This window comes from Lactuca virosa, chromosome 8 (assembly GCF_052849685.1).
Source record: "Lactuca virosa cultivar CGN04683 chromosome 8, Lactuca_virosa_CGN04683_v6, whole genome shotgun sequence".
In the NCBI taxonomy this organism is placed as follows: Eukaryota; Viridiplantae; Streptophyta; class Magnoliopsida; order Asterales; family Asteraceae; genus Lactuca; species Lactuca virosa.
The window spans coordinates 268,916,167-268,923,305 of record NC_136433.1 but is presented as its reverse complement, the minus strand read 5'-3'; the positions used below and the strand labels follow the sequence as shown (position 1 = coordinate 268,923,305).

Genomic DNA, 7,139 nt, shown 5'->3' with positions numbered 1-7,139 from the left:
TCGAAAGTGGAAAGCATTATACCTCCCATCAAAGATGATTTAGTTGGATAAACACTCGTCTTGTAACCATTTTAGAAACTTACTCCTACTCTTTACCAGGACTGCATCATAGGGATGTCAGTCGAACCATCGAGAACAGTATAACAAAACGAAAAACTTACATTCACATGAATGATTAGAATACAGCTAGAGCCAACCATAATCGCTCACAAACTCATTTTCTTATCATATAACAGAATCATGCCTCCGAAGAGACGTAACCAAACCGCTAGCAAAGCACCAACTCTTCAGATAGATTTGGCTAATTTTCAAGCTGTGGTCACAGCTGCCGTAGCAGCTGTCATGACTCACCTAAATGCTAACAACACAAATGTTATTGGAAATGTTATCGACAACCCCAATCACGGTGATAACCAAGTACAACAACGAGTGCCTGTTTGTAATGACACTCGAGACCTCAAACCTAATATCCTGAAACGAAAGTTCGAGAGCTAGAAAGGGAGCAGTTCAACTCAAGGGCCTTCAGAAGAGTATCAAGTTGGGGCAGTCAATATCGCCATCAACCCTGCTATCCCAACACCGACCACACCGTACCTAGGAAATCTCCCACTCTGCAGTAAGAGCAACTACCATCATTATGGAGTCTGCCGAGTGCTGCATTGCAATAGATGCAACAGGAAGGGGCACACGACCCTTTTCTGTAGGACCCCGGTCAAGCTAATCACTTCAACCACCAATGTGGGCGCCAGTCTAATATGCCACTTTTGTGGTGAAATAGGACACTTCAAGAGGGACTGCCCAATGGAGAGGAATGACGGGGAACAGGGGGAGTGTAACAACGGAACATGAAAAAGCAACAAGGAATTCTACTAGGAAGTTATGGTGCGTATCTAAACCTCAATAATTAGACCCCTGAAATTTTACAGAATTTTTCACATTACGTTATAATTATACCTTCTTGCACACACCGGACGATAATAGAAAAACCTAGTAGGGATTACTTCATGAAAGTTCATTATTTCAAATTATCAGAACCCTCGTTTAGTTTGTACTTGTAATTTGTGATATAATAGGGTTCGTAGTATTAAAACCAAGGTTAGTTCTTCATCCTAGTAATCATTTCTTCTTCCAGACCAACATAATATTAAAATCATCAAGGAGTTACGACATCATCATCCGACATGGTTTGGCTTGGTTCTTACCATGCAAAGTTTATGTGCTAGATGAAAAGAACTCTTCCCTTAAACAACCGTCAGATGAAATTTTTCCGACCCATAACGCAAAACCCTTCAGAAGTACCCATGAGAGGGGTACCACGCCCTTCTAACCTACCCAATAGTTTTTAGACTTAAAGCGAAGAACACCAAATAATATCCCAGCAGTACGCGACCTTCCCGACATCTTTCCAGAAGAACGATCAGGATTTCCACCACAACGTCAAGTCGAGTTTTGAATCGACTTAATTCCAGGAACTACCCCTGTAGCTAAATCGCCTTATCGTCCAGCTCCAATAGAAATGCAGGAACGCTCTGGTCAACTTAACGAACCTCTCAGTAAAGGATTTATTAGACCAAGCTTCTCCCCATAAGGAGCACCGGTCTTGTTCGTCAAGAAGAAAGACGGATTGTTTCGTATGTACATCGACTATCGAGAAATGAACAAGCATACCATTAAGAATAGTTACCCACTACCTCGCGTAGATGACTAATTAGATCAACCAACCGACGAACCCTGATCCTACACATAGACTCCGCTATGTTCCAAGCCGCTGTAATGGATGCAGTGGCAGTTGTCATGGCGCAATTCAACCCTAACAACACAAAAGAAAATGAAAACGGATTCGACACTTTGAACCCTAATGACAATCAAGGAAACCAACAAAAACCTCCAACGAAGTAGTCACGTAAGGAGGACCAAATTTTCTATAACTTTTCTCAAGTACTTCCAACAGGGTTTCCAAGAATACTACTCGCACAGAAAGTCAAGTTCACCAACAAAGACCCCAAAAATTTATGTGATTGATCTAATACTATCAAATGTATACATAAGAGTAGTATGTAATTAAGATTCTACAGTCTTAGAATTGATGATTCCACTTTGACTCCTTTTCCTTGTCTGGATGTGGGCTTAGAGATGAATCATTTATTCGACTGCCTTTTCAATCTTAACTATATACGACTCGTATACACGGAACGGTATTAGATGAATCAGGCATAATCCATGCAATGATTTTCATAACTATTTTACCCAAGTCAACGGGTGGTTATGATACCATTTGGGGTGATTGTCGATAGATTGACCAAATCCACACTTTCTACCAATAAAAGAAACCGACAAGATGGAAAAGCTAACTAGAACTTACCTCAAAGAGATTTTTAGACTGCACGGTGTGCCAATATCTATTATCTCAGTCCGAGATAGCAGATTCACCCCCTCGTTTCTGGCTTTACAAAAATCTCTGGGAACTAGGCTAGGACATAAGTACAACTTACCATCCACAAACGGACGGACAAAGTGCAAGAACGGATCAAACCATGGAAGATATGCTAAGAGCTTATATGATCGATTTTGGTAAAGCATGGGATATCCATTTACCACTAGTCGAGTTCTCGTACAACAATAGCTATCACACTAGCATCAAGGTTGCTCCATTCGAAGCCCTCTATGGCCGCAAGTGCAGATCACCTCTATGCTGGGCTGAAATGGGTAACACGCAGCTAGTTAGAGGACAAATATCTGACAGCACTCTTACAGGCCCAGAAATCATAAGAGAAACGACCGAGAAGATTGTCCAAATCCGGGAACGACTTAAAGCTTCAAGAAACAGACAAAAGAGTTATGCGGACAAAAGACGGAAGCCCTTGGAATTTCAGGTTGGAGACCGAGTACTGTTGAAGGTCTTACCCTGGAAGGGATTAATACGTTTTGGAAAACGTGGGAAACTAAATCCAAGATATATCAGACCATTCGAGATCCTTGCCAGGATTGGCCCAGTAGCATACAAAATTCGATTACCGCAGGAACTAAATAACGTACATCCTACCTTTCATGTGTCAAACTTAAAGAAGTATGTATCCGATGAGACCCTCGTTGTCCCTCTGAACGAAATCGAAATCAACGAGAGTCTCCACTTCGTAGAAGAACCGGTAGAAATAATGGATAGGGAAATAAAAAGAACAAAACAAAGTCGCATACCTATTGTGAAGGTCCGTTGGAATGTAAAGCGAGGACCTGATTACACCTGGGAGCGCGAAGATCAGATGAAACAAAAATAACAGCATCTTTTCCCTAGTCCATAAATACTTTTCTTAGACTAAAATTTCGAGACGAAATTCTCTCTAACGGGGGGATGATGTGACAACGCGATATTTCGAATCAATGTAAAAAGTCACGATATAAATATATATATATATATATATATATATATATATATATATATATATATATATATATATATATATATATATATATTACAGAATCTAATAACAATATGTTTATGTTCCAATCCTAAATTGTGTAGTTATTCAGAAAGATAGAGGCGCTAGGTGGGGGTGGCGATAGGTGGTCGCGGTTGTAGATGGTGGTGGCAATAGGTGGTGGCGGTTGTACGTGGTGGTGGCAGTAGTTATGGAAGTGGTGATAGTGGTCATGGTGATGGCAGGTGGTGGTGGTAGGTGGTAGTGGTGGCGATGGTGGTAAGTGGGTGGTTGTAGATGGTGGTGGCGGTAGTTGTGGCGGTGGTGGTAGTAGTCACGATGGTGGCAGGTGGTGGTGGTGTTGGTGGTAGATGGTAGTGGTGGCGATGGTGGTAAGTGGGTGGTAGTGGCGATGGTAGGTGGTAGGTGGTTGTAGCGGTAGTTAGTAGTTGAGGTGATAGGTGTTGGGTGGTGGTGGCAGTAGCATTAGGTGATGGTGGTGGCGATAGCGGTGGTAGTTGGTGGTAGTGGTGGTGACAGTGGAAACGGTAGCGGTGGTAGGTGGTGGTGGTGGTAGTTGTAGTGGTGGTGGTGGCGATGGTGGTAGCGGTGAGTGGCGGTGGTGGGTGCTGGCAGTGGCGGTAGGTGGTTGTGGTATTTGTTAATATATATATCCATAACTCCCTTTGGCCTTATGCAGTGGTGTTGTTAATAACCATAAATACAAAAACTATTTGTAAAAATAATAAAATCCTTTTAAACCAAATGTAAAATAATGTTGTGTTGATTTTAAAATTAAAAAATATATGTTTTCTTATTAAATTTTTTGTGTAAACACAAAACTAACTAATATAAAACCATTATCACTCTTATTTGTAGAAAATTATGGTTATTTTTTATCAATCATATTAAGAATGTAATTAAAATTTTAAAATTCACAATTTTTTATGCATGTTGTGATAGTAACTTGTTACATTTCTTTAAAGTTAAACTATAATAACAACCAATTTTGTGGAAATATGTTGTACTAGGATTTGGTTATATTTTTTGTTCATTTTTATACATTTGATTCTTATTTTAATAATCAAATCAGTTAAATGACATATAATCATCAAATAAGTTAAATGACATATAATCATACGACATTGGAACAAATGGTTAATTCACTGTCTTGGGAAGATCCCATTACTAGTTAACAATTTATGAGACAAAGGAAAATATTTCAACACATGACTTGATAGACTATCTGGAGACAATTTCACTAAAAGGATTTACATGTAAATTTTATTAATTTATCTATTGCACCCAATTGTCGATCCAGTTTCCCAAATGACCAAGATGCCCCTTGATAATGTTTTCATAATTTGTCCCTGGTAAAATATTGTTGCTTTAGGTCTTCATTTGATTTCATCTCATATGCTGCAAAATATATGCAAACAATTAGAACAAATTCTTTAACTAACCCGTGTAATCACCTTAAGGACTTGGATTTATTAATTATAGTTTTTTTGTACTACAGTACAAAATAAATAGCAATATGAAGACCAAACCATAAATGTAAAACATTTAGGATGTGAACTAGGTATCAATACAGATTATGATGGAACTTGTATGCATATATTTTACCTTGGATAATATCTTCTAAAGTGGGACAATGGGTCTTAAAGGTGTTTAATTTGTAAACTACATCCTAAGCCTGTTTGTTCTTCAAGGCATATGTCAATATGCTCCCCTTTTTGGCAAAGTTTGAAAGAATTTGTTACAAAATCATCATCAATATGAATTGTTGAAATATGATGATTTTCAAACAAATCCTTTCAAAATTTTCCAAAAGGGGAGCATACTGACATATGCTTTGAAAAAAAAACATGCTTTAGATGTAGTTCATGTGGCGATGTCATTCTAGAGAGTTGATGAGTAAATTGAAGACCTTTAAGACTTGCGTTTTTTGAAATAAAAGCCGGATTGCTTCACCTTCCTTCATATTGATCAAATTCACTGCAAAACATATGTATACAGTTAGACTGAATTTTATAATAAACAAAAACCTCTAGGAATCTGAGTTTTGTTATGTATAACATGTGAAGAGGTAACTGGAGAGTGCAAGTAAAATGACATCACAGAAACAAACTTACCATAAAAGATTATTATTATTATTGTTTTCAAGAAGTGCATCATCCTAGAAACCATTATGATAATTATTCAGCCACATAAATATTGTAAACGTATTCCTACTGAAAATTACTCAGAATAATAACTAAATTGAACTGTGATGGACTATGAACTGTGAATTGATCAAAGTGAGGTCACTTGGATGTTTCATATAAGTGAGATCAAAGGAAGGAATTCAATTATCTGCACACACACCGCTCTTTGGATGTTTCTTGACCAACTTTGTGGTGTTGGACGAGACTACCCCTGGCTCCAAATCACCTCCAACCCTGCTAAGAATTACGTTTTGCAGGTGCGAAGTGGTCATGTATCATAACTGAAATAAAATAAAATAAAATAAAAAACGAAAAAAATCATCAAATGCCTTATGTGCATAGGATTTAACATGGTAAACTTCTTCAATCGACCAGTAAGAATAACTTTAAAACAGTACACAATGTGGATCAAATTAAAACCATACACTGACATTTATACAAACTGAACGAATCGTGTGACATGTTTCTAATTAAAATTTGATATCAGTAAAGTGAGGTCACAGGAAGGAATTCAATTACCTGAAAACCCATCGCTTCTTAGATGTTTCTTGACCAACTCTGAGGGATAGGTTGTTTGTTTGAGATCAATAACTTGCCGGCTAGGTAAGTAGGTAACGTCAAAGGCAAAAGGAAATATTGAAACGTAAAAATTGGAACTAGGCGATTAAGGCCCATATCTAAGAAAAACAATGACTATTATTTATCACAATTTACATATATAAATCCATTACGTTTTTATTGGGCTTCGATATCAATTGAATTTTATTTTAATTAAATCGAAAAATATATATTTCATATAGTGGACAGTTCAACTATTAAAAATTGAGTATCAGTGGCAAAAAAATACTTATCGTCACATGTTTTTTTTTTGTTATCATAACAAAATATTCACTTTTCGACACCCTATAGAGTAGAACATGACGGTATAATAATACTTATACGCAAAAGTTTTAAATTCTTTTATCATGAAAATTCTTCATTTTCGACACACATAAGAATTAAACCGTAACTATGAAATACTAATAGTCATATGTTTCTTCTTTTTTCATGACGATTGTTTATTTTTAGTCGCACGTAAAAATTAAACCGTAACCATACAACACTTGTAGTTTAAGGTTCTTTTTTCATTAGACCGTAACCATATAATACTTATAGTCATTGTTATTTTCCCTTAAAACATAGCAGTAGAATACTAAAAGTCACATGTTTTTTTATGATTATTAATATTTTTTACTTATAACCATACGTATGAAATGAATAAATGTCCACAAAATAATAACATTCATATATTTTTTTCCTTGTATCATGACTATTGTTAACTATTAAATGTGGATAAGAGATTAAATCATGATTATGTGTTCTAAAAATTGGCAATAAAATACGCATAATCACATGTTTTATATTTAATCATAATTTTTTGTTTTTTTCCTTTTACACACCTAATAATTTAATCAGTGACCATTAAATACTTACAATCAATTTTTTTTCTTTAATGATGACTATCTTTTACTTTTAT

General features: G+C 36.4%; 1 long non-coding RNA gene across 3 annotated transcripts; it reads right to left on the bottom strand.

Annotated features, from left to right (window-relative positions):
• Nucleotides 1-4,532: 4,532 nt before the first annotated feature.
• On the bottom strand, nt 4,533-6,251 carry LOC145134143 (uncharacterized). 3 transcript variants are annotated; one of them, XR_013718950.1, is made up of 4 exons: nt 6,143-6,251; nt 5,784-5,904; nt 5,043-5,414; nt 4,533-4,835 (listed from the first exon to the last, which is right to left on the bottom strand). It is a non-coding gene; the product is annotated as an uncharacterized LOC145134143 (long non-coding RNA). The 3 variants fall into 3 exon arrangements; XR_013718949.1 differs by having other exon boundaries at nt 5,347-5,414; nt 5,784-5,857; XR_013718948.1 differs by having other exon boundaries at nt 5,347-5,414; nt 6,143-6,250.
• Nucleotides 6,252-7,139: the final 888 nt, after the last annotated feature.